Source organism: Phalangium opilio, unplaced genomic scaffold (assembly GCF_054372755.1).
Source record: "Phalangium opilio isolate 3A_F unplaced genomic scaffold, DU_Popi_V2 ptg000352l_1, whole genome shotgun sequence".
NCBI lineage: Eukaryota > Metazoa > Arthropoda > Arachnida > Opiliones > Phalangiidae > Phalangium > Phalangium opilio.
Genome location: NW_028324228.1, coordinates 1,151,508 through 1,179,118, shown reverse-complemented (window position 1 = coordinate 1,179,118; position 27,611 = coordinate 1,151,508). Strand labels below are relative to the sequence as shown.

General features: G+C 36.6%; 1 protein-coding gene across 1 annotated transcript in view; it reads left to right on the top strand.

The window, feature by feature from the left end:
• The window catches only part of LOC149602758 (uncharacterized), a 285,004-nt gene that overhangs the window by 134,297 nt on the left and 123,096 nt on the right, over nt 1-27,611 (top strand). The window lies entirely within an intron of this gene.

Here is a 27,611-nt window from a genome sequence, read left to right as displayed (position 1 = left end):
AAAGACTAGCAGATTGTGGTCCTTAGAAGCCAGTTAGTAAAGACTGGTGTTGGTAGATGAATGACCAAATTTCCGTGAACCGCGAACGCGTTCCGGAAATCGGGTATTTGTTTGCTCCGATTTGTAAACTGCGAACGCGGTCACGTGGGGTCTGACAGACAGACAGACACACAGACAGACACACAGACAGACACACAGACAGACACGGCCGGTGTAATACCTCTCACGTGACATACGTCACTCGGAGAGGTAAAAACTATACATTTCGTAGGATTTTAAACGGTTTTGAATGAACATATGATCTTCATAAATAGGTCCTTTTCTAGTTTTTATTCAGAAAAATTAAGGTTTAGTATGTTTATTTTTAATTTGCGATTTTTTTCAATGATATTAGAAATTGACAAAACGTTCGAAAGTTGCCTTTATTAGCGTTTAGTAATTGAGTAACATTTGGAGTGATTATATTTCAAGTTTTGTGGATGAAATGCTCTATTGAAGGTTAAATAAGCTTGAATAGTTAGCGAGTCGATAAGCTCGGTTCAAATCTAACTTATTTACTTTTAGAAGCAACAGCTTTGCCCAAGTCTATGACGTCACTGAATTCTGTTAGTGCACAAGTCTAAGACTAATTAAGCTAGATTCGTGATTACAGCAAATTAAGCTAGATTAGCCATTACAGCAAATTAAGCAAGATTAGCGATTACAGCTAATCAATCTAGATTAGCTATTACAGCTAATTAAGCAAGATTAGCAGTTACAGCCAATTAAGCTAGGTTAGCGATTACAGCTAATTATGCTAGATTAGCGATTACAGCTAATTAAGCTAGATTACCTATTACAGAAAATTAAGCTAGATTAGCGATTTTAGCTAATTAAGCTAGATTAGCGATTACGGCTAATTAAGCTAGATTACCGATTACAGATAATTAGCTAGATTACCGATTACAGATAATTAGCTAGATTAGCGATCACAGCTAATTAAGCTAGATTAGCGATCACAGCTAATTAAGCTAGATTAGCGGTTACAGCTAATTAAGCTAAATTAGCGATTATAGCTAATTAAGCTAGATTACCGATTACAGCTAATTAAGCTAGATTATACAGCTAATTAAGCTAGATTATACAGCTAATTAAGCTAGATTACCGATTACAGCTTATTAAGCTAGATTACCGATTACAGCTAGTTAAGCTAGATTAGCGATTACAGCTAATTAAGCTAGATTACCGATTACAGCTAATTAGGCTAGATTATCGGTTACAGCTAATTAAGCTAGATTAGCGATTTCAGCTAATTTTGCTAGATTAGCGATTACAGGTTATTGAGCTAGATTACCGATTACAGGTAATTCAGCTAGATTACCGATTACAGGTATTTAAGCTATATTAACGAACACAGGTAATTAAGCTATATTAACGAACACAGGTAATTAAGTTAGATTACCGAACACAGGTAATTAAGCTAGATTACCCATCACAGGTAATTAAGCTAGATTACCTACACAGGTAATTAAGCTAGATTACCCATCACAGGTAATTAATCTAGATTACCCATCACAGGCAATTTAGCTAGATTACCTACACAGGTAATTAAGCTAGATTACCCATCACAGGTAATTAATATAGATTACCCATCACAGGTAATTAAGCTAGATTACCCATCACAGGTAATTAATATAGATTACCCATCACAGGTAATTAAGCTAGATTACCCATCACAGGTAATTTAGCTAGATTACCTATCACATGTAATTAAGCTAGATTACCTATCACAGGTAATTAAGCTAGATTACTCATCACAGGTAATTAAGCTAGATTACTGAACAGAGGTAATTAATATAGATTATTGAACAGAGGTAATTAAGCTTGGTATGTATGACATGTGTCGGTGCACAACTCTATGACATGTGTTGGTGCACAACTCTATGACATGTGTTGGTGCACAACTCTATGACATGTGCTGGTGCACAACTCTATGACATGTGTTGGTGCACAACTATTTGACATGAGTTGGTGCACAACTCTATGACATGTGTTGGTGCACAACTATTTGACATGAGTTAGTGGACAACTTTATAACATCTGTTGGTACAAAACTATATGACATATGTGTTGGTGTACAACTCTATGACATGTGTTGGTGTACAACTCTATGACATGTGTTGGTGTACAACTCTATGACATGTGTTGGTGCACAACTCTATGACATGTGTTGGTGCACAACTCTATGACATGTGTTGGTGCACATCATGTCTACGATATTTGTTCGGAATCTGTAAACAGGTCTGCGGAGTCATTTTGTGCACAGGTCTAAAAAATCTTTTTGTGTACAGGTATAAAAATCTTTGTGTGCAAAGGTCAACGGAATTTTTTGAGCATAGGTCTACGGAATATTTTTGTGTACAGGTTAACTTAATTTTTTGTGGTAAAACTACCGCTTCCTCTAAGTTTTGCATGTTAAAATGACGGTGAAGCAATTTTATTTCGACTGGGCGTCGATTGTCTAGTCAAGCAGTCTGAATTTACAGTTCTATAATAGATTTATGTTAGTTCAAACGAGTTAATTAATGCATGCGCATCGCCCTAAGACTTTTTCTCTTCTAAGGTTTTTAAACAATTTTAACTAATATTAAGACCAAAGTAACAGATATAATTGAGGGAGGTGTAGGTAGGTCCTTCCCACTGAGGAAGCGGAGATAGAAGTTTTAGGTAGAGGGCAAGTGGCAGTGAAAATTTTGGAACTGCACCAGTCTTTTCTCTCAGAATGCCCATGTCGGAAATCTTCTAAAATACCGAAATTTTATCACAATATAGTGAAGGGATCTATTGCCAGTGCTACAGCCTTCTACTTCCAGCGTATACCATTGGGGAAAAGCTTTCGAAAACAACATATCGACACCACAAAGTAGCAATAGAGAGAAAATAGTTTGCATGCGCATCGCCCTAAGACTTTTTCTCTCCCAAGGTTTTTAAACAATTTTAACTAATATTAAGAGTGAAGTAACAGATATAATAAAAACTGTCATTGTAGACAAAGACGCGAAAAACTAAAAGATAAAAGTAGAAAATTAATTGCCTGAAGTAACAGATATTCAAATTTTCTCTTTTGAAGACATGATTATTAAACATCAATTATTTTTAAAAATTCTTATCTTAGTTTCTTTCACCAAAATTTCATTTGCCCAAAAATATTTTCAACATTATATGCACAAGTATTTTGCTCTCAATAGTAGATCTAGAAAAAATAGTATCTACAAGAATTTTTTAAGGGATACTAGGTTAATTTTTCACCAACATTTGCATTCTTAAAAATTGAGCTTTTAAATTTTTAGCCACATCGTATATACGATGGGCTATTAGTTTGACCTGGTGTGTAGAAGAAGAAGAAGAAGATGATGATGATGATGATGTTTCGTTCGCTATTTTTAAATAGTACTTCGAAAAATCACTTCTAGGTGGTGATTTTTAAATTCATAATATCTATTTTCTTCTCCACCGCTACCGGGAACCGAACCCGGAACATATGGCATGCTAGCCTGATACTAAACTGCCTTCTCTATAGGCGCTTGTTGAAAGACGGATGCAGAGATAGGAGAGAGAACGAAAGTATCTACGAGCTGTGCTGAGCTCTAAGAGAGAGAGAGAGGGAGAGAGGAATGGGATGGATGTAGAAACGGTCCGAGCGGGCGAGAATTCTAGAAGCGCGCTTTGGAAATTTTTCGGTTTCTTCTTAGCTACAAGGAATCGATGGGACTAATAGTTTTACCTGAGTAGTAGTGGTGGTAGTAGTAGTAGTATTAGTAATTTAGTAACGGGCGTTGGCGATATTTGATTCTCTTTGCCAAGCAGCCATTGAAAAATTATTCCCTCTGACCGGTATATTAGCAGAAGCCGATTAGGCTTTACACATGAAGTACGTAACATGTGCCTTGGGGAGCTACACGATATTCTCTAAGCTCCTAGGAAAGAGCCTCCCCTTACGCGGAGGGAAATAGTTCAGTAACGCGGCTCCTCCGGATGCATCCGATCCTTCCGCCTAAAGAACCGATTTACCACGTACCTAAACTCGAGAACTACTATAAAGACTGAATAGGGTGTCTAAAATATTCTTTAGATAAAACTATTCACAATACCAAAGATTATTTGGGAGTAAGACGTTAAAATGTTATCAATCTGGGTAGATTTTGCTTGGACTATTTAAGACGTCGCGCATCTGTTTTTTAACGAGGTATTTTTCTGTTCTCGCCGTTACGGCAAGCCCGGCCGCCGGCGGCTCGAGATGCGCCGCTCGGCCTCAGCCGCTGATATCCAGCCAAGGCTTAGTGTAGTTTTCGTGTCTAATTTTATTGGCAGAGCTATATTTATGTTGAAATTTAAAAAAATCTTATAATATTTAGTTGAAGACTTAGTAAATGTCTCAAAAAATTTCGAAACTGAGCTTTAAAACGTTGAATATTTTATAAGGCCTACCGCAAATTCGCCTTCCGGCCTTCCCGGTTATGTCGACGGCAAGAAAATAGTAATAGCCGTCGCCGATTGGTCTGGCATTAAAGAGGTTATCTATGGTTAGGGGGCTCATGATTGGTTAAAAGCTTTTTTGTTCGTCTGCTTAGTTTTTACTTCGGGAATATCATGAAATCCATGGCCAAAGCTATGGAAAAGTGGGACTTACGTACTTTATGTGTGAAGCATAATCCGCTTTTGATATTAGGGGATATTTCAATAGAAGTATATTTATTGTAGTAGGGATAGCGAGAGTACCTAAACGATGTGGCTTAATTATGGGCTAGACCATCTTGTTATATTTTAAAATTGGAAATATTGCGAAGCGCAAAGTAACCTTGGCTTTGATGTAGTTATTAATTTCGAAAAGATCTGTAGATTGGTCGTGATCTTTTGAAGCTATCCAACAAGTAAATTTTTTAAGATTCGAAAATATTAAAATTAACGAATTTGTTTTGTTAAATTTTCATATGGTTTTTATTTTATCAGCTGTAAACGATTTTCAGTCTATTTATTCTCTTTGAGTCTCTGTAGGGACGAATACTCAACCGCACTCTATTTTTTCGAGAGAAAATAAAATGAAAACACTTACAATTTTTAAAATGATGCTCATGAATCATGATAAAATATTTTTACTTATTTTAGTAATTTTAGTGAAAAAAGTTAGATAAGAATTTTTTCAAATAATTGATGTTTTATAATCATGTCTTCAAAAGAGAAAATTTGAATATCTGGGACTTCAGGCAATTAATTTTCTAATTTTATCTTTTACTTTTTCGCGTCTTTGTCTACAATGACAGTTTTTATTAATAGTATACAGACTTAAATCACCTTATACATCGATTTTAAAATGTAGTGCCGTATATTAGCAAGTGGTTAAAACTCACGTAATCTTTAATTGTAATAATACTTTCAAAATTTAGTGTTATAAATCTATATTAATTTCTTTAAACTCTTGCTTTAACACCAAGATAGGTTAAGTTATCAGTTAGATAACTGCAGCTTCGCTTCAGTTTGGAAACCTCCAAATATTCATTTGGTATTATTCGGTTTATAACTATTGTTTTGAAAGACTCCTAAACTTCTTGTAACGTTTTTCCAATATATGAAAGATGTTTTCCAGCAAGACCAAAATGATCCCAAGTAGCCATCCAATTAATACACTCCATAAGACAAACTCAAAATCGTCGAATTCCAAGTAACTGACCGTTAGGGGACCCTTGTTTGTTTTATCACAGATTTTCATGTCGTCAAGGTCCCATTTAGTAACGTGACCGGAAGATATTAATAATGATAACCTAAAATCATTTGCCAATTTAAATATTTAGCTCAATTAAGTGACTCTTCAAACGGAATATAGGCAAACTAATTGAAGGAGGTGTGGGTAGGTCCACCCCACTGAGGTTTTTAAATAATTTTAACTAATATTAAGACCAAAGTAACAGATATAATTGAGGGAGGTGTAGGTAGGTCCTTCCCACTGAGGAAGCGGAGATAGAAGTTTTAGGTAGAGGGCAAGTGGCAGTGAAAATTTTGGAACTGCACCAGTCTTTTCTCTCAGAATGCCCATGTCGGAAATCTTCTAAAATACCGAAATTTTATCACAATATAGTGAAAGGATCTATTGCCAGTGCTACAGCCTTCTACTTCCAGCGTATACCATTGGGGAAAAGCTTTCGAAAACAACATATCGACACCACAAAGTAGCAATAGAGAGAAAATAGTTTGCATAGATGAGATGTAGGTCTTTTATATTAAACCTAATGGCGCAGGAAATGTTTTGCTAATATTCTTTGGGTTTTATGCTTATGCTAAGTACTGGAATCGAACCAAATCATACCACTTATAGACAAATTTGGAACTTACAAATAGAGAAACCATCACACAGGAGCGAAACTGCCACTGGGATATTCTACCTCTCGTCAAGAAGCTCCGCCAAAGGCTGTGCGAGTTGGTTTGCCTCCCGCGTGTGGTGAGCTCGGGCTACATCTGGCGTTGCTTCTGGGCACAAGGGAGAGTACCCCAATGACGGTCTCGCCCCAGTGTGTTGGTTTCTCTGTTTGTAACAAACGAATTGGTCTATTCAAAATGGATTTTCCATCTGAGACCTGCACGGGCCGAATCTTTCAGGCCCGATCCGAACCCGACCCAGGATTTAGCATTTAAAAAAGTCCGAAACCCGGCCCGGTCCGAGTATAATGACGAAGTAGTTGTAGGCTAGCCCAACCTGGTCCGTTACAAGCATTGACCAAGCCCGGTCCATTATGTGAATTGACTAGGCACTGCCTTTGCCGGGCTCTGGCGTCACATTTGTTCTTAGAAAGTTTTATATTTTTTTAAATTACATTTTATTTGAATTTTGAATTGAAGGGGAACCAAGTCCGGCCCGGTAGGAATTTTCAAAAGAAAACGAAAACCTGGTCGCTTAACATCCATACAAAAATAAAATTTAACAAGTTGGGAAAACCAAAATATTACCTCTCCGTGTCGAGAAGATTATATAACCTTAAGTATCCAATGAAGGAAATATATCACAATGCACGGGCCTTGATAGATATAGGAGGCAATGAAGGAAATATATCGCATGCACGGGCCTTGGTAGATATAGGAGGCAATGATTTTCTCTCTCTTTGCACGAGAGGTTTATCTTTAATATTTAAATAAATATAATTATTTTTAATTATTTTAATCTTCAATAATTAACATTAATAATAGTTAAATCGTTTAAAACAAAGTTATACCTATTATCTTCTCAAACTTTGCTAATATTGACGTTTAAAGTGAAGGGTACCCCTCTTCCCGCATTCTTGAAATTTTGGGGTATATATACGATTCATTTCCATTATAATAGTAAGGAAAAAGCGCAATTGCGAAAACCTCTGATAGCGATCCTACCTTAGGGAGGCTAGACGTTTCTCGTAACCCTAGCTGATCGCCGCGTATATCCTAAAACCAAACGATAAAAAATGGAGTAGTAGCCAATGGTACAGATTGGTGTCTATGTGGGATAGACGGAAGACCAGTGGATGGTGGTGTTAGAAGCCAGTGTAAGTGCAGACGGGTGTCAATGTGGGATTGACAAAGAACAGAAGATGGTGGTGATTAGAAGCCAGTATGTACAGACTGGTGTTCATGTGGGATGGACGAAGACCAAACATGGTGGTGTGAGAACTCAAGTATAGAGTAGCCAACGGAGAGAAATACAATTTTCCAAATTTCTGTGAACTGTCAATGCGGTCCGGAAATTGGGAATACGTTTGCTCCGATACGCAAATTGCGAACGCGGTCACGTGAGTGTAACAACAGACAGACACACAGACAGACAGACAGACACACACAGACACGGCCGTTACAGAACCTCTCCTGGACTACGTCACACGGAGAGGTAAAAATTTGGAAAGCTCGGTTCGGTTCGTGCAGGGGCTGCTTTTCATGGAAAACTTTGCGAACCGTAATCGTCGTTTGAATATAGAAAAACTAATAAGCGTCGTAATTCTGACGTCTTTCTAACTGCGTTTTCATTACTTGGTATCAATACGAAGTCTGGCGCGTCCAAGGTGCAGCGAGATAAATTATTCGTGAGGTAAAATTCGTTATGCATAATAATTAGACTAGCTTCTCCCACAAAATCCACCTAGATAAAATGGCTACAAAATGATTCCTATTAGCTGCATGTATTCCTGTCTGAAAGTGAATTCTACTTCACTTATGTTACCCTCACATTAGACAATTCTGCTATAAGAATCATACCACTTATTCAAAGTAGATTTTTCACGTAAACCCTTGCGAACCGCAATGGACGTTAGAGTAATGAATAAATCATCACTTCCAAAGTGAAAAGCTTCGGAGGGTATGTTGATGGTATAGAGGTATTTTCGAACTGCTTTTCTAAGATCGAGGAGGGCTATCTTCTCCATTTTACACAATTCGACAAAATTCCCAACTGTCGCAGGCTGTTGAAAACCGGGATACATAGAATCACCAAATTGCTTATAGATTCCAGTGGTCGCTGACTAAAGAGAAAAACATTTCATTAAAGGTTTGCTATCACTATAGGCCAAAGAAAATAGAAGAGAGTCGTATACTGAAGGCGAAATTTAACTTAAAATCTTGCTTGCTATACAACATTTGAAAGTTTTGCTCTTAGTGAATAAGAAGGAGGAGGTTGCATTTTTAAACTGATTAACCAGGGAGAAGAAAATGAGACGCATTAAAGGCGCTTTTTATACTGACAACATTTTTATTGCCTGAAGACCAGGAATACATAGATTTACTTCTTGGAATCATTAAGAGGCCATAGACCCCACACAAATATATGATTGACTGTGAGGGGAAGCGCCAAAAACTTTTAAACCGCCTGCTCCTCCTTCCTCGCGTCTCATTGGTTATGCGAATGTTTTGGGACAGATCAAGATCATGACCTTTTAAGCTGTCGTCTGCATCAGTTTCGGCTCCGAAATGGTCGGGAAACGGGAAATGCGAGAACTTGGAACAGTTTGACGTTAACGAAGTTTTTGAGGCGCAAATTTCTCTAACTGTAACTAAAGTCGACGATTTAGAAGTTAGTGTAGCTCGAAATTCAGTATTGAAAACGAATGCTATAATAATTTCGAGAAAAGATGACGTTTATCTCCCCTTAAACACTAAGCCTTTGAATAGGGATACTGATGTTTTGTTTTTGTGAAACTTTGGTGAAGAGTGGAAGGAATTAAATTGTTACTCCACCCAGTGAGAATAGTAATATCGAGTTCTTAACTGAAAGCAAGTCTCCAAGTATTTTCGCCTTTTTTTTAGAAACGTAATTCTTGGTCTATTTGTTCAGACGACGTATCATGTTTACATTCGGGTTCACCGCGCATAGGTCGCGTGAGTCGCGGCACAAGTCGAAAAATACGTCAAATAAATTATGCATGACGTCAACAGTGACGGTTTCTACACCTCCTCCCCTTTCCGTCAGACATCCAAGCCCATAAAATGGCCTCTTAAAGATTCCAAGAAGTAAATCTATGTAGTCCTGTGAAGACTAATTAATAGTTTCACCATCTAGTGAAAAAGATCTCTGGCTCAAGGCCGCTTTTTCATTAGGGCTCTGAGCTTTCTCTGTTTCGACCGCGAGGAGAGAGTGGAATGGCGTAGAAATCTTTATAAATATAACGTAGACTGTGCGCCCCTATTTATGGCAAGAAGTCCTCACAGCATCTCAAGCGTTTTGGTAGGGTCGTACGGGACGGTAAGGTGGAGTATGCCACTGTGACTTAAAAATAGTGGCAATCTCTCAGACAACTACAACGGCGCAGCGTGGTAGCACTTAATAATCTCCTACCAAAAAGGCAGAGGCGTGCGTAAGGTATTCTGGGATAAGTTCATCATCGCAAATAGCCCACCAAACAATCCACTCTCCCCTCGAAGGTTTCGAACTTGCCAATCCCACTGAGCACAAATGGGAGAGATTTGGATAGACAAAAATCTCCGTCAGCCCCTTTTCTAAACCGGTACCGAGCACTGCCCTGGTCTTATGGATCCGAACATGAGTAAGCACTGCAACAGAGAGAGAAAACTCAGAGAGAGATTTTTTACACCTTACGGCTTTGCGACGAGGTAGATTGCCATGAGAGCGAGAAATTCTTCTGTACAGTTTAACCTACCTTCCCCTTACCTTATTAACTCTCCTTTCTCTACCTACTCCCTGTCCGTCCCATCATGGACGGTGAGCCAGAAAAGTATGCGTTTTATTACTCTTGTATACCGATCAGGCGATATCTTCGTACAAGGTCATAAAACAGATATTATAAAGGTGGGCTTGTTTGAGATGGTAAGAGTTAAATAGAGCATGAAAAGGACCAAACATCACGTGGTACCAATGACCTTGCACGACGATCGAATTTTACCCCAAACCCCGTGCGTGCCAACAATCCCTCGAGCTGGTTGGTCCTCTACCCTTACAAAAATGTTCTTAAAGGGATAGTTCCAGGTTTATCTGAGACGAGCAAACTAACATTAGTTTTCCATAAATTAAGAACCCTTTGAAACATGGGAGTCAGTAAAAATCGCCAGAAAAATTTATTAATTAAGATAAACGTGAATAAAAATACAAATTTCTAATACCGCTTTCAAAATCGGCCACCATTTTCTACCCATTACCTACGTAGGTAAAAGTCAGACTATGATTGGCTGCTAGCAGTTGGGGTGAAAACTGCATTTTTAGTAGTAAGAAATGGTAGGAACTGGATGGGACCGAGCCAATATGCAGTACTAGTACGCGAAGGCACAGGCTTAGCATTCATAATTATTTAGCTCGACTCCTTGACTAAAGCCGACTAAGAAACAAAATATACCTTGCCTACTGCTAGAATAATCACAAATTATCTTTATCATGACCGAAAAAGATTTACGAGTCAGCTTTTAAAGCCAAATAGAAAAAAATATAAGCCTAATCACCGTCACTCGAAATTATACTGTCTCGATAGCGTTCACAGAATGAATTCCCCTAACAGTAGGAAAAGCACTACGGAAGGATGACTTTCTAGAAAAGATAGACGAGTCAAACGACAGTGCTAACGTTTTTCGGTGGTTCTACTCTATTTCACCAGGTGGCCTGATGATCGCAAGACTGTAGCATATTTGATCTTTCAATCGCAATTTAAATATTATTCATTAAACTAATATTTGAAAATATATATATTTTCAGAATCCTTATTTCTATATCTAGTGAAATAAATTCACCTTATAGGGATTTATTGCAATCAAAATAGATGGAAGTCTCCCTTTAAGAATTCCAAAGGCCATTCTTTGGAACCCTATGGAGCCCTTGGGATCATTTTCTAAAGGAACAATTCCCAAAGACTTTCTTTGGAATTTCCTAAAGAAGTCTTGAGACAAATGTCCAAAGGATGTCTTGAGATTATTTTCCAAAGAAATTCTTTGGGAATTCTAGAGATAAATTTCCAAAGAAGGTATAAGGTTTATTTTCCAAAGAAACTCTTTAGGAATTCTAGAGATTAATTTTCAAAGAAGGTATAACGAATATTTTCCAAAGAAATTCTTTAGGAATTCAAGAGGTAAATTTCCAAAGAATGTATAAGGTTTATTTTCCAAAGAAACTCTTTAGGAATTCTAGAGATTAATTTCCAAAGATGGTATAACGAATATTTTCCAAAGAAATTCTTTAGGAATTCTAGAGGTAAATTTCCAAAGAATGTATAAGGTTTATTTTCCAAAGAAACTCTTCAGGAATTCTACAGATTAATTTCCAAAGAGGGTTTAACGAATATTTTCCAAAGAAATTCTTTAGGTAAATTTCCAAAGAATGTATAAGGTTTATTTTCCAAAGAAACTCTTTAGGAATTCTTGAGATTAATTTCCAAAGAAGGTTTAACGAATATTTTCCAAAGAAATTTTTTAGGAATTCTAGTGGTAAATTTCCAAAGAATGTATAAGGTTTATTTTCCAAAGAAACTCTTTACGAATTCTAGAGATTAATTTCCAAAGAAGGTCTAGGGTTTGTTTTCCAAAGAAATTCTTTTGAAACTCTTGAGATAAATTTCCAAAGAACATCTAGGGAATATTTGCCAACGAAATTCTTAAGAAATTCTTGAGATAAATTTCCAAAGAAAGTCTAGAGTTAATTTCCCAAAGAAATTCGATAGGAATTTTTGAGATAAATTTCCAAAGAACCTCTATGGAATATTTCTCAACGAAATTCTTAAGGAAATCTTGAGATAAATTTCCAAAGAAGGTATAAGGTTTATTTTCCAAAGAAACTCTTTAGGAATTCTAGAGATTAATTTCCAAAGAAGGTATAACGAATATTTTCCAAAGAAATTCTTTAGGAATTCAAGAGGTAAATTTCCAAAGAATGTATAAGGTTTATTTTCCAAAGAAACTCTTTAGGAATTCTAGAGATTAATTTCCAAAGATGGTATAACGAATATTTTCCAAAGAAATTCTTTAGGAATTCTAGAAGTAAATTTCCAAAGAATGTATAAGGTTTATTTTCCAAAGAAACTCTTCAGGAATTCTACAGATTAATTTCCAAAGAGGGTTTAACGAATATTTTCCAAAGAAATTCTTTAGGTAAATTTCCAAAGAATGTATAAGGTTTATTTTCCAAAGAAACTCTTTAGGAATTCTTGAGATTAATTTCCAAAGAAGGTTTAACGAATATTTTCCAAAGAAATTTTTTAGGAATTCTAGTGGTAAATTTCCAAAGAATGTATAAGGTTTATTTTCCAAAGAAACTCTTTACGAATTCTAGAGATTAATTTCCAAAGAAGGTCTAGGGTTTGTTTTCCAAAGAAATTCTTTTGAAACTCTTGAGATAAATTTCCAAAGAACATCTAGGGAATATTTGCCAACGAAATTCTTAAGAAATTCTTGAGATAAATTTCCAAAGAAAGTCTAGAGTTAATTTCCCAAAGAAATTCGATAGGAATTATTGAGATAAATTTCCAAAGAACCTCTATGGAATATTTCTCAACGAAATTCTTAAGGAAATCTTGAGATAAATTTCGAAAGAAGGTCTGGGGTTAATTTTCCAATGAAATTCGTTAAGAATTCTAGAGATGGATTTCAAAGGACCAGATATACTGTATTTGCAATTATGCTTTACATATAATTATCTCAAAATATTTTTACCCAAATTGTTTAGCTTAAGTTTTCCTGCATAGACATTGACTTGATAGCTAAATAATTAAAAACGTTTCACAAAGGCTTGTCCCGTAGCTAAGGCTCAGCAAGTGCTGAAATGGTTTATCATATTTACCTATTTTCGTTTTTTTTTTCTTTTGCCTTTAATAATTCGTGAGGTGTTTATGCAAAGGATAAATTAAATTAAAAGTAAAATACGCGTAATTAAAATCGTAATTTTTAGATTTACAGGGAGTATAAGCTGGAAGCAAAGAGGGTAGAAAGAAGGGGAGTTGAAGCTAGCGGCTTTGGCAAAGCATTTTGGGTGTTCTCGCTTTTCTTCTTTATTTATTTGTCATATTTCCCTCCTAGTATCCGGTTCACTGTATTTCAACCAATAAGAGGGCAGAGAAAGATGCGCGCGCACACCGGAAGCTTAGATGTAAACTTTCGAAGCGAGAACACTCCAGTCAAGCCTTCTACTCCCCCTCTTTCTACCCTCTTTGCTGGCGGTCGAAACTTAGGCTTTTGAAAAGTAAAATTTACCTAAAATTAATTCTTTTGTGACATGTTTTATCTTTATTTCGAGCGTAATTAGAGTCCAAAATAAATATTTTTTAAAAAATATTGTAGATAAAATTAGGTTAAACGCGTTTCTGGTACTCAAAAAACTCTCAGTGAAAATACATTATTAAACTTAACAACAACATCTGTGTCTACTGCTAGGCCATAGAAGCCTCCAAAACCCACTAAGTACCCCATACATTTGCACAAAGTACCGTTAAAACTTTCTGCCGTTTTCGGATGTTTTTAAGTCTGACTTTATAAGCACTGCATGCGAGAACTGTCCGTGCTATAAGGGGTGTCGTTCAGCATATAAGAACTGCACTCCCTGCATAGGGATATGGTTCTGCATGTGAGAACTATCCTCGTTTCTAGAGGGCTAAATTAATTTACCCCATAATCTTCCCTATATTTCCAAAGATATTTCCCAAGAAAATTCTTAACATATTTCCGAAGAAAATTCCAACGATATATCCCAAGAAAATTCCAAAGATATTTCCCAAGAAAATTCCAAAGACATTTCCCAAGAAAATTCCAAAGTTATTTCCCAAGAAAATTCCAAAGACATTTCTCAAGAACATTCCAATGTTATTTCCAAAGCATTTTCCAAAGAAAAAGAGGCCAATATTCCCCAATTTCCCAAAGAACTCCTTAAGGATTTCAAAAGAAATTTCCCAAGGAATTTTCTAAAGAGTTCTAAATAAGATTTTTGTAAGGGTATGGTTTCATAGAAGAAATAACCGAGGCCATGGTGTTTTATCATATTTTCGCTAAACCTTGGAGTCACCACGGGCCACTAAACTAAGAGGACATTCCAGTTCTGTTACCTAGGCGAATGGTTTTTCCTAGTGTCGCCTCTAACGGACTTTTAAAAAAGCGGAAGCACGTCATTTCGGTAACAAGTCGAGTGAGGCTGGAAAACAGTATTTTTGAAAAACGCACCCTTTTTTAAATGTCCTGTAGCTCGAGAAAGGCGGGTTATCTGGTGTGTTGCTGGTGTGGTGTTTTAGACGGTTAGTTTACTTTTTAAATGCGATAGGATATAATTGTGATTAATATCAGAGGTGGATTAGGGGAAGTTACGAAAGAGGCCGAATTTCTGGATGGGCAAATGCTTTATAAAAGCGATGGGGGAACATAGAGCTACTCTTTATTTTTAAGCCCCCCAAAAATGAGAGAGAATTCGCGAGGATAGCAGGGTAACGTTATCGCCACCTAACGGATTGAAAATAGCGTCTGCTTTAGTGTATGATGTACAAGGCTTACTCAGTCAAGAGTCGTTTATAGTTAGAAATGGAACAAACGTCGGGAGGCGCGGACTTTCCCATTATTAAGAAGTTAAAAGAACAATTAAAAAATGATCTCAGCTATTTTGTGACTTCCTCTGAGTAGCGTTGGTGGCCCATTTTTTAAGTTCCAAAGCAGGGTAAATACCTTTCCGTTTAACATCCGATTTCTTTGGTGGTATTGTGACGGGGTTTATTAAAGTCAAGCACTGGGTTGAAACTGATTTAAAGCGCGACAAAGGCTTAGCTATCTTTTTCCGATTTTTCGCTACTTTTTGTCGGTTTTTTATCTATGTTACAACCTACAGACTTATTTCTCATATTTTTTTTGACCATTAATAAAAATTACATTGAGTTGATACTTCTTCATAACTTTTAGAGCTGTTAATACTCATAATAGGTCGCGAAGAGTTTTCAAACCTAACTTCGGAGGCCATTTTCTCAATTTCCCGTGTTACTTCTCTTAACATTAACCAGGTAGAGACCTTAATCGTACTCCGTTGATAGAGGGGAGGAATTTTAACCCACCCAGCCGTTCCTCTCCCTCTCTCTCGTAAATAAAATGCCCCCACAGTGAGCCCTATGGCTCGTTCATAACTTCCCCTAATCCACCTCTGTTAATATTGAAAATATATTTACAACCATTATAATTATAAATTAAAACCTTGATACCTAACACTAGTTAACTGTTGGGTAAAAATCGAAACATCTTTGCACGCCAGTCGGCTATAAACTGTAGCAGAAGACAGAGTCAAAAATCATGGATTAAATCAATTTCAGGGCAGATGGTGCTGCAGTACGTGTTACAAGTTCCGGTTCAACCCGCTTTTCCCCTACTCGCTCACATAGGAGGCCTCACTGAAGAGACGAGCGGATTGTATACGCAAAGCTAGAGGTGAAATGTCCTCCTAGTTTAGTGGCCCGTGGAGTCCCAAACGAGTTTCTGACAAAAATTGGTTAGAAATTGCCCCAGACCAAATTTATAAGAATCAAAAATTGCAAAACTCATCGAAAGACGATTATAATCCCTAGCTTCTTTTTCTAAGACTATGGTTTGTTCATAATCTTGCCTTCAAGAATGTTTCGGCAAGCGTCCCTTTCAGTGAAGTCACCACATAATTTTCATACAAAACTGCGTCCAACATATTTTGAACGGTGTCTATTGGCTTTGTTACTGGAGCGATGCTTGCAGTGGAAGTAATCATGCTTTCATAGAGTTTGGCAGTCACTCCACACAAAAATTATTTTAATCAACATCAATTTGCTCAGATTCGACTTGTCAATCATATTCAAAGAAATATCTGAATGAAAAGATTTTTGTTAATCAATTTCAGTAAGTTTTAACAATAAGAATCCATTTGCCGTAGCCCTGGTAATTTCAATGTCAAAAAGAGGTTGGTCTTAAGGCCACAAGTTAATGTAAAATTCGCTCTCGAGTAAATGGCGGGATTTACGGTCCAAACTCTGTCTTGACACCGACGGTAGCAGTGCTAGAGCAGTTCGTTATCAATGGGTGTTAATGGGTTATCAATTCATGCATTATAACGACCTCCGCCCGTATAGAGTTACCTTGTCAGAGTGTTATGGCCAGAATTGTCTTCAACTTTGGAATCATTGCGTCCAACAACTTTAAACTCCTTAATATTTTACAAAGAAAATACGAAAATACGAGAAATCCAAACAAAGCTATCCAAGCCTGTTAAGAAAATATAGCAAAACAAGGTTCGTGTTTCGTCGAAAACTTTTTACTACATAGCTATGTTCTATCGAAGCTAACCAAAGATTTGAAACCTATGCCTATCGATTGCTAAGCCTAATGTTTATGAGCAGCTTGAATTTTGTCAGTCTCATACGTTCAAGGATGACCAACATAGTGAGACCATTTTTCCCATTACTCCTCAGTACGTAGGAAAATGAACCTAACGAAACCAATCTAAAGCCGTCAACTTTGAAGCTAACAACTGCTGTTAATGAATCTGTGCTTATGATTATTTACCATTTCAAGATACAAATGGCTATTGACTGGAGAATTATTAAGTAATGCGTACATTTCGGGCGACCATTCCTACAAGTCCATTGCATTTCCCATGATCGTCGCAATTGCCCCATCTCCCAAATTTCGGCCTTAAAATCGTGTAACTGTAGATAAGAAGAGATTAGAAATAAAACCCCATTTTATTCGTAAATAAAATGACTTCGTTACTTGAATTTCACCTTTGTGGCTAATGCTTTCAATATTTCGAAATCACTGCCTTGGTATCGCAATTTATTTTCACCATCGTTTATAGTACGAAATAATTGATGCTACGAAACAGGTAAATATTAAAAATTTCCACTTTCCAAAGATAAATAAGAAATTGACGCTCACGTTCACGGCCAATGACAAGTTTCGGTAAATATTCATTTTCTGAATACTCTAAGCTCTTATTTGAAAGATTTGATTCGAATGAACATTGCGATACGGAAATCCCATAAAGAACACTGCCGTTACAAAGCGCCTCGTAAAACACATTTTTATTTTCGGAATATGCATAAAATAAGCGTTTCTAGGGTACTCGCATACCTGTAAAGATTTTCTCTGATTGAAAATTAAATAAAACCACTAGTCGGAGTTTCCAGGCGTGGTTCAGTAGCAGTTGGATCAACAACAAAAATGTGCTGATCTCTGATTCGTGAGCTACGTATTAAAACTAGTGCTGGCTTTTATTTCACGCTCCAGTTACACATTTAAAAGCCTTTCCAATTATCAGGCGAGTTTAAAGCTATTATTTTAGGTTGAATTCCAATTGCGTACAGTAATCTTTCTCAACTAATATCATAAACTTATGATCTACTATTAAGTTCCTATATCTGAATAGGATCTAAAGAAATCTAGTCTGTCCCCTGCAGCTCATAATCTGTCTCACAATAACATTGTATTATATGAGACACTAACGCAATGAAAGCCATACCTTTAGTGCACTCTCAATATGACACTCGAGACTTGAATATAAAAACTACTCGATTGACGGCGAGGTCTACATTAGGTACTTTTCTCCCCGAAAATGTCTATACAAGAGCATGCTCTTTGTAAAAAACATGCTAAAAACGTGTTCCTCTTAGCCCTGTTTTAATTTTCAAACGTAAAACCATCAGTAGCGTAAGGAGTAAAAAAGTACCGCTTGATCCGCGTAATAAACACAGGTCGAAGATAGCGGAGGAATACTCAGTGAAGAAACTTAAAATTACCCCAAGAGAGTCAGGCTACACCATGTATTCTTCTCATTAGCCGCTTGTGACTTTGCTGCGCCACTAAGGAAATAAAAATATCTCTGTTATTTTTGGGTCCCGATCTTTATTAGGCGCTGACGTAAAAGAATGGGGCAGGGAACGTTTCACCAAAGATCTAATGATGGATACTTAAAGGGGATTATTAGCTTACGCGAATATCAAGTAACTAGCTCAATTAAAGTCCAAGAACCGGAACAAAACTCGCATTAGGCGAGCTTTAATAACTTTTGTAAAGTAATACGGCGGTATTAACGGACCTTTTCCGTTCTTGTGTGTGTTTAAAGAGCTTATTAAATGTACGGTCGACTCAAATACAATTTTATCGAGCTTGACTCGTTGAAACCAAATTTTGTTAATTAAACTCATCTTTTAACAACAAGACAGGTTAAGTTTGCTACAATCTTAAATTATCAAATCCAGATACCTTTTGGGCTAGCCTAGAATTATTCGGTTGATAACTAATTGTTCGAAATTTGCCTAAATTTCATGTAACGTTCCATAACAATATGAAAGATGTTTTCCAACAACACCAAAATGATGCAAAGTAGCCATCCTCTTAAAACACTGAAAAGGCAAACGAAAGATCGTCGAATCTCAAGTAACCGACCCGACCATTAAGTAACCATTATTGCTTTTATGGCGAAAACTCATATCATATAGGCTCCATTTTGAGCCGAACTAAACTTAAACTTAACTAATACTCTTTTATAGAGTCTAACTATATTAATAAAAAGTGTCTTTGTACACAAAGACGCAAAAAAGTAAGAGATAAGTGTAGAAAATTAATTGTTTGAAGTAACAGATATTCAAATTTTCATTTTTGAAGACGTGATTATAAAACATAAATTATTTTAAAAAATTTCTTATCTTAGTTTTTTTCACCAAAAATTCTTTAAGTAATATATTTTATCCTTAAACATGTGCATCATTTTAAAAATAGAAAACGTATGTATTTTATTTTTTTTTTTTAAATTTAGAGATAGTTTGAGTATTCGGGCCTATAAGGAGAATAAAATGGACAGAAAATCGTTCATAGCAGACAAAATAAAATAAGCATGAAAACTTAACAAAACGTGTTCGTTAATTTTAAAGTTTTCGAGTTTTCAAAAATTGACGTGTTGTATCTTTCTCAAAAGATCACGATCAAGCTACATATCCTTTTGACTCTAATAACTACATCACAGTCAAAGGGCGAATGTAATTTTCGGTTCGCAATATTTTCAATTTTAAAATAAAAAAATAAATTCTTTTAGCTCTATTTTTCAGATATCCGAGTATTGGAACTTTCTCGGAGCAAATGTTTCAAGAAAATAAACAGTAGTATCAAGGTAGTTTCTCTGAAATTTTTGTGAAAAAAACTAAGATAAGAAATTTTTTAAAATAATTTATGTTTTATAATCACGTCTTCAAAAATGAAAATTTGAATATCTGTTACTTCAAACAATTAATTTTCTACACTTATCTCTTACTTTTTTGCGTCTTTGTGTACAAAGACACTTTTTATTAATATCTGTCACTTCAGTCTTAATATGAGTTAAAACCGTTTAGAAACTAGTATTTTAAAACTTATACTGAAAAGCAGGCGCTCCATTTAAGTCTTGTGGTGTTGCTCGTATATTAGTTACCGCGTTTGAACTAACAAGGCCCTAACCATCTATTATAGAAGTATTAATCTTGATTGCTTCAACGCCCAGTCCAACTCAAATTGCCTTCCCGTCGTTTTCACGTGCAAAGCACAGTGGATGCAATAATACAAATAGATTCCGAAGACTTAGGCTAAAAAATTATTACGTAGACCTGTGTACAAAAACAATCTATACACCTGTGCACAAACATATTCCATAGACCTGTGCTGGGTGACCACATATCCTAAATTTTATAATTTTTTCTATTTTCGGATGTCTTCCTATTAGTTCCTATAATTTCGATAATTTTCCTATATTTTCCTATTTTTTGAAATAGTAGATATTGTAGTACCTACAAGCACCCACATGTACACACAAGCACCTAATAGCACCCACAAGTACCCTAAGTATCTACAAGCACCCACAAGTACCTACAAGTACCCACAAGTACCTACTAGTACCTACAAGCACCCACTAGTACCTACAAGCACCCACTAGTACCTACAAGCACCCACAAGTACCTTCAAGCACCCACAAGTACCTACAAGTACCTACAAGCACCCACAAGTACCTACAAGTACCTAAAAGCACCCACAAGTACCCACAAGCACCCACAAGTACCCACATGCACCCACAAGTACCCACAAGTACCCACATGCACATACAAGCACCCACAAGCACCCACAAGTACCCACAAGTACCTATAAGCACCCACAAGAACCCACAAGTACCTTCAAGCACCCACAAGCACCCACAAGTACCTACAAGCACCCACAAGTACCCACAAGCACCCACAAGTACCTACAAGCACCCACAAGTACCTACAAGTACCTACAAGCACCCACAAGTACCTACAAGTACCTACAAGCACCCACAAGTACCTACAAGCACCCACTAGTACCTACAAGCACCCACAAGTACCCACAAGCACCCACAAGTACCCACAAGCACCCACAAGTACCCACAAGCACCCACAAGTACCCACAAGTACCTACAAGCACCCACAAGCACCCACAAGCACCTACAAGTACCTACAAGTACCTAAAAGCACCCACAAGTACCTACAAGCACCCACAATTACCCACACGCACCCACAAGTACCTACAAGCACCCACAAGTACCCACAAGTACCTACAAGAACCCACAAGTACCTTCAAGCACCCACAAGTACCCACTAGTACCTTCAAGCACCCACAAGTACCCACTAGTACCTTCAAGCACCCACAAGTACCCACTAGTACCTTCAAGCACCCACAAGTACCTACAAGCACCCACAAGTACCTACAAGCACCCACAAGTACCTACAAGCACCCACAAGTACCTACAAGTACCTAAAAGCACCCACAAGTACCTACAAGCACCCACAAGTACCTACAAGCACCCACAAGTACCTACAAGTACCCACAAGTACCAAAGGCAGTTGGTTACATAATTTATTAGTGTGGGGGACCTTTTCCAACTTAACTTGTTAGCTCACACAAAGCTAGGTCCCCTTGTTTTTCAATCACCATGAAATTTGAACCAAATAGCTTTAAAAGTGCTAACATCATAGACTGACTCTTTACACTGCTTAAATATCGCAGATTGGAATGGTTTTGAAAATTTAAATTTAAACATACTTAGACTTAATTATAGTCAATGAAAATTGCTTAGCGGAATGTTAGGTGTTGTACCTTCCATTTAAAACCGTTTTCAAGTCTAACAAACGTGTAGTTTTTCTAATATCGGGGCCACCGGATCGTTTTTTTCAGAAAATTTCCCATGTTATTTCTTTGGGAAAAATTCCTGTTTTTCAACAAAAGGTGTGATGAATTTTATGGAAATGAAAACCACCCTTAGCAACTTTATTTTTTATAAAATTAACTAATTAATGGATCTTTTTGAAATTTTTACCACATATTGTGGGCCAGAATTGTAGTTCTGTGGAATTTTTTCAATACAGTTAATGCAATACAAAAAAAGTTACATCCAACCAAAAAACCCTCCTTATACATTAAGAGCAGTATGAAGTCTTATCTAAGAGAGCTACCGCTCTCTCAGAATTTTTACATGTGCTCCGTTAGGGAGCCTACCTATTTTGACTCCTCTCCATTACCGTCCGATTTTAGGAGTGAACTTTACTTTTCAAAGTGAGAATCTCTTAAAATTCTCCCCGAACGGCAATTAACACAGAAAAAAAAACTTTTCATATTTTTGGGGATTTACAAACTGTCCATTTTGATTTATTGTTATGGTACCAGTCCGCGCATTTTACCTATTCATTTCTATCTTTTCAAAACTATTTTTCGTGGCATTTCTTGCTTTTACTATAGTTAAAAATTTTAATTTTAATTTTCTGTATTATATTTTCGTTTTTAATTCGTACTCAAATTCAACAGAGATTCATTTGTTTTTCAGCAGACATTGCTTGTTTAGTATTTTACCACCTTAAAACGTTTTTTTTTTTTAAATTAACTGTAACACTTTCTATCAAATACTTCGTTATCAGGTTGAGATTTGTTGAAAACAAGTTGGAAAAACCAAAATTTTACCTCTCCGAGTCAAGAAGACGACTTTACTACAAACTTATAAACCTAGATATAGAATTATTTCTCTTTTTTCGAAGTAAAACTTTACTTAATATTAAAGCAGAATTCCAAGCATAACGAATATACAGTAAAGCAGACGACATTTTACATTCAATAAAGATATGTCTTGAACACATGGAAATCAGTCAATGAAAAAAAAATGAAATGAAGTGTATAAATTTTGGAGAGATATAATCTTTATGTGTTTCAAAAGGCCCAATTGTATACGCCTCAACTGTTAAATCCTGTATTCTCATAGCTACATTCACAACTGGTTTGCAGTATAAATCCTATATTCTCACAGCTACATTAAAGGGTATGAGAATTTACAATTTCATATCATATTTTAGCACGAAAGTGGTATTATATTACACTTTCAAGTCTCTACTTTCAAAATATAATGTTTTTAATATAATTGAACCAAAGTTTCTATTTTTAAAATCCATTGGAAAATCACGAAATCTCAGTTTCGATATATAAATAATTTTGTCTTGTCAGCTTGTTCGGTTGGTTTATGACATCACTATGACGTTGAGAAAAAAAGCGCGGGAAAGCTATACGCGGCTTACGCGCGAGCTTAGCCGAGCTATACGCGTCTCGAGCTCTGTCCGCGGAGAGAGTGGCACCATCTCGCGTGCGTGACGTCAAAAACAAGAAAACGATGTAGCCTTTCTTAAAAACTTTTAAAAAGTGGATTTTAAATAATTTCATATGAAGCATTTTCAAATGCATATTGCCAAATAACTAGAAATCGGAGAATTAAAAGCTTGATATATTTGAATTCACAGTAATTAATTCTATCTTTTGCTATATAAATCAGAGGTTTTTCAAACGAAGCTTCTCATACCCTTTAACAACTGGTTTAAAGTATAAACACCATGGTCTCGTTTCACCTCAATGATATTCTTAGTTTGCCAACATGAGCGTTAACTTAAATATCACCAAAGCTCACTTGAGGTTAGACGCAATGAAAGTCAATGCGCACCATAACAAGAATGAAAACTCCGAAGCTATAACCCGATAACGATTAGTCCTTTCATTGATCTGATTGCCACCATGATGCTTTCTTCTATTATAAAATCTAAACCTGATTATTTTAACGTGTATTTAACTTTCGGCTCACTCTGAACCGTTAAAGTCCCTTCATTACAGCACGAAAATCAAAACCCAAAGTTTACATCACCTCTGGTCTCAATTATATACTCTTTGGTTCACTAAGCCTATTGCGGACACTGCTTGATTTACCAGACAGAGTCCACGCCTTACCTTTCTTCATGAAATTACTAAATCAAGGATTATTCTATATACAGATGTAGTATAGCTTAAGTAATATATAAACAGCCATTTCAAAAAAAATCTTGGAATATCAAAATGAAACAGAGCTTTAAAGCTAAAAAAATACTAAATGCATCGTAATTACGAAAAATATTTCCACATATTCACTTTATATTATGGAAAAAGTGAATATTAAGGTTCTGTAGGATTTCTTTACACATCAAAATAAAGGGAACTGCTAACGCAGCGAACTAGTGTAACAAGGGACGGACACACACAGACAAAAACATAGACTGCTTTTCAACTATTTCCGTACTAATTTTGAATTGAGAAACAAGATTATCTTAAATATAAAAATAAATATAATTAATATTTAATATTTTCTTCGTTAGTTGTTCGCCTTATTGAGCGTTACATCGTTTTAAAAAAGAACAATTAAACATTCTTGAGAGACTTGACTAATATCGACGTTTGAAATGAAGCATACTCCTGTTGCTTTGCCTTACTCAAATAGGTAGTATATAAAGGATTCGAATCGCAGCTGTAGATAAAAACAGCGCAATTGCGTGAACCTTTGGTGGAAGCCCCGCCATTGGGAGGCCGGACGTTTCTCGTAACCCTGGCCGATCGCCGCGTATGTCTTAACCTTAAGGATGATGATGGACTAGAAGCCAGGTGTCCATGTGGGATGGACAAAAACAATAACCAGAAGATGGTGGTGTAGAAGCCAGTTGTACAAACTGGGGTCCATGTGGGATGGGCAATGATCAGATGATGGTGGTGATTAGAAGCCAGTGTGTACAGGCTGGTGTCCATGTGGGATGAACAAAGACCCAGGCTGGTGGTGTTAGACAGGCAATGGAGTGGAATACAATTTTCGAAATTTCCGGGAAATGCGGTCCGGAATTGAGAACACGTTTTTTAAGATTTGCAAACTGCGAACGCAGTCACGAGGGTGTAACAACAAACAGACAGACACACAGACAGACACACCCACACAGACACACACAGACAGATACGTCGAAATTAGAACCTCTCCGTGACATACGTCACTCGGAGAGATAAAAAGCCAAAAAGCTATTTTTACCTCTCCCAGTGACGTATGTCACGGAAAGGTTCTAATTTCGACGTGTGGGGGTGTGTCTGTTTGTGTGTCTGTGTGTCTGTCTGTTGTTACACCCACGAGACCGCGTTCGCAGTTTGCAAATCGGAGCAAAGGTGTTTTCAATTTCCGGACCGCATGTACAGTTCCCGGAAATTGTATTCCACTTCATTACCTGTCTAACACCACAAGCCTCTGGTCTTTATCCATCCCACATGGACACCAGTCTGTACACACTGGCTTCTAAACACCACCATTTTCTGGTCATTGTCCATCCCACATGGACACCAGTCTGTACATACAGGCTTCTAAACACCACCATGCGCATCTTCTGGTCTTTTGTCCATCCCACATGGACACCAGTCTGTACATACTGGCTTCTAAACACCACCATGCGCATCTTCTGGTCTTTTGTCCATCCCACATGGACACCAGTCTACTCAATCTCCATTAAGGTTAAGACGTACGCGGCGATCGGCTAGGGTTACGAGAAACGTCTAGCCTTCCAATGGCGGGGTCTTCCTCCATGGTTCACGCACTTGCGATGTTCTTATCTACAGCTGCGATTCGAATCCTTTTTGAGTAAGGCGAAGCAACAGGAGTATGCTTCATTTCAAACGTCAATATTAGTCATTTCTCTCAAGAATGTTTAATTGTTCTTTTTTAAAACGATGTAACGCTCAATAAGGCGAACAAATAACGAAGAATATATTAAATATTAATTATATTTATTTTAATATTTAAAATAAACTTGTTTCTCAATTCAAAATTAATACGGAAAGAGTTAAAAAGCAGTCTATGTTTTAGTCTTTGTGTGTCCGTCCGTTGTTACTCTAGTGCGCTGCGTTAGCAGTTCGCTTTGTTTTGATGTGTAAAGAAATCCTACAGAACAATATTCACTTTTTCTATAATATAAAGGGAATATGTTAAAATATTTTTTGTAATTACGATGCATTTAGTACTTTTGTAGCTTTAAAGCTCTGTTTCATTTTGATATTCCAAGGACATTTTGTAATATTGTTATTTGAAATGGCTTTTTATATTTTACTTAAGCTATACTACATCTGTATATAGAATAATCCTTGCTTTAACGACTTCGAGAAGAAAGCTAAGGCCTGGACTCTGTCGGGTAAATCAAATATTATCCGTAATAGGCTTAGTGAACCAAAAAGTAAACAATTCTGACCTGAAGTGAAGAAAACTTTGGGTTTTAATTTTCGTGTCTGAAAAGAAGAGACATCAACGGTTCAGAGTGAGCCGAAAGTTAAATACACCCTTAAATAATCAGGTTTATATTTTATAATAGAAGAAAGCATCATGGTGGCAAGGGTGAAAGGGTTAATCGTTATCGGGTTATAGCTTCGAAGTTTTATTCTTGTTATGGTGCGCATTGACTTTCAGTGCGTCTAACCACAAGTCAGCTTTGGTGATATTTAACGTTAACACTCATGTTGGCAAATTAAGAAAATCGTTGAAGTCAAATGAGACAGTAGTGTCTATACTGCTAACCAGTTGTGAATGTAGCTATAAGAATATAGGGTTAACAGTTGAGGCGTAGACAATTGGGCCTTTTCAAACACATAAAGGTTATATCTCTCCAAAATGTATACACTTCATTTCCTGTTTTTTCCATACTTATTTAAATGTGTCCAAGACATATCTTTTTTGATGTAAATCTCGTCTGCTTTACTGTATATTCGCTATGCTTGGAATACTGCTTTAATAATTCGTAAATTTTTATTCAAAAAAGAGAAATAATTCTATATCTAGGTTAATAAGTTTGTAGTAGTAGTCCTCCTCTTGACTCGGAGAGGTAATATTTTGGTTTTTCCAACTTGTTTGCTTCTAATATCTACATATTCCATAAGTTTTGAATCCACTACCCGTTTTTCATACGTCAACTAAACCTCTAACGCCTTATTGCAGAATTAAACAAGATGGTCTAGCCCATAATTAAGCCACATCGTTTACGTACTCTCGCTATCCCTACTACAATAAATATACTTCTAGTGAAATACCCTAGTTTACCGGTAAGTGGGAATAATTTTTCTATAGCTGTTTGGCAACGTGAGCCAAATGTTGCCAACGCCCGTTACTAATTTAATTACTACCACTTCTACTCTAGTAAAACTATTAGTCCCATCGGTTTCTTCTTAGCTACAAGGTATCGACCTTGTAGCTAAGAAGAAACCAAAAGATCTACCGGACCGCTCGTAGCACTTCTATATCCTATACCTCTCTCTCTCTCTCTCTCTCTGCAATCTCTGCAACCCTTTATCAACAAGCAATTGTAGACGAAGCGGGCGGCGGGTTCGATTCCCGGTGGTGGTGGAGAATAAATCAAATATTATAAATTTAAAAGTCGTTTATAAAAGAATTATGGAGCCAGCGCCACCTAGAAGTGGTTCCGCGAAGTACTATTTAAAAATAACAAACGAAACATCTACATCTTCTTCTACACACCAGGTCAAACTAATAGCCCATATACGATCTGGCTAAAAAACCGTAGTTTATAGGAATTGGTTTCAATGCTGCTGAAAAATAAACTTTTCATAGAATGAAAGACTAACAATAGCTTAACGGCCTTCTGTTGGTTTCAGGAATCATTTTCAAGAATTACGGGATATTTCCTTAAGCAGTTCCTCCCAAACTTCACTTTTGTGAATGCGATCTGAACCAACAAATACCAAAGGACCTTTCAAAATTTTGTTCTTATAAGCTTCGTGTTATATAATAAAACGTTGCTAATATCTATGAAGTTTTAAATTTATAGCGTTTTAGTGCTATTTATTTGCTG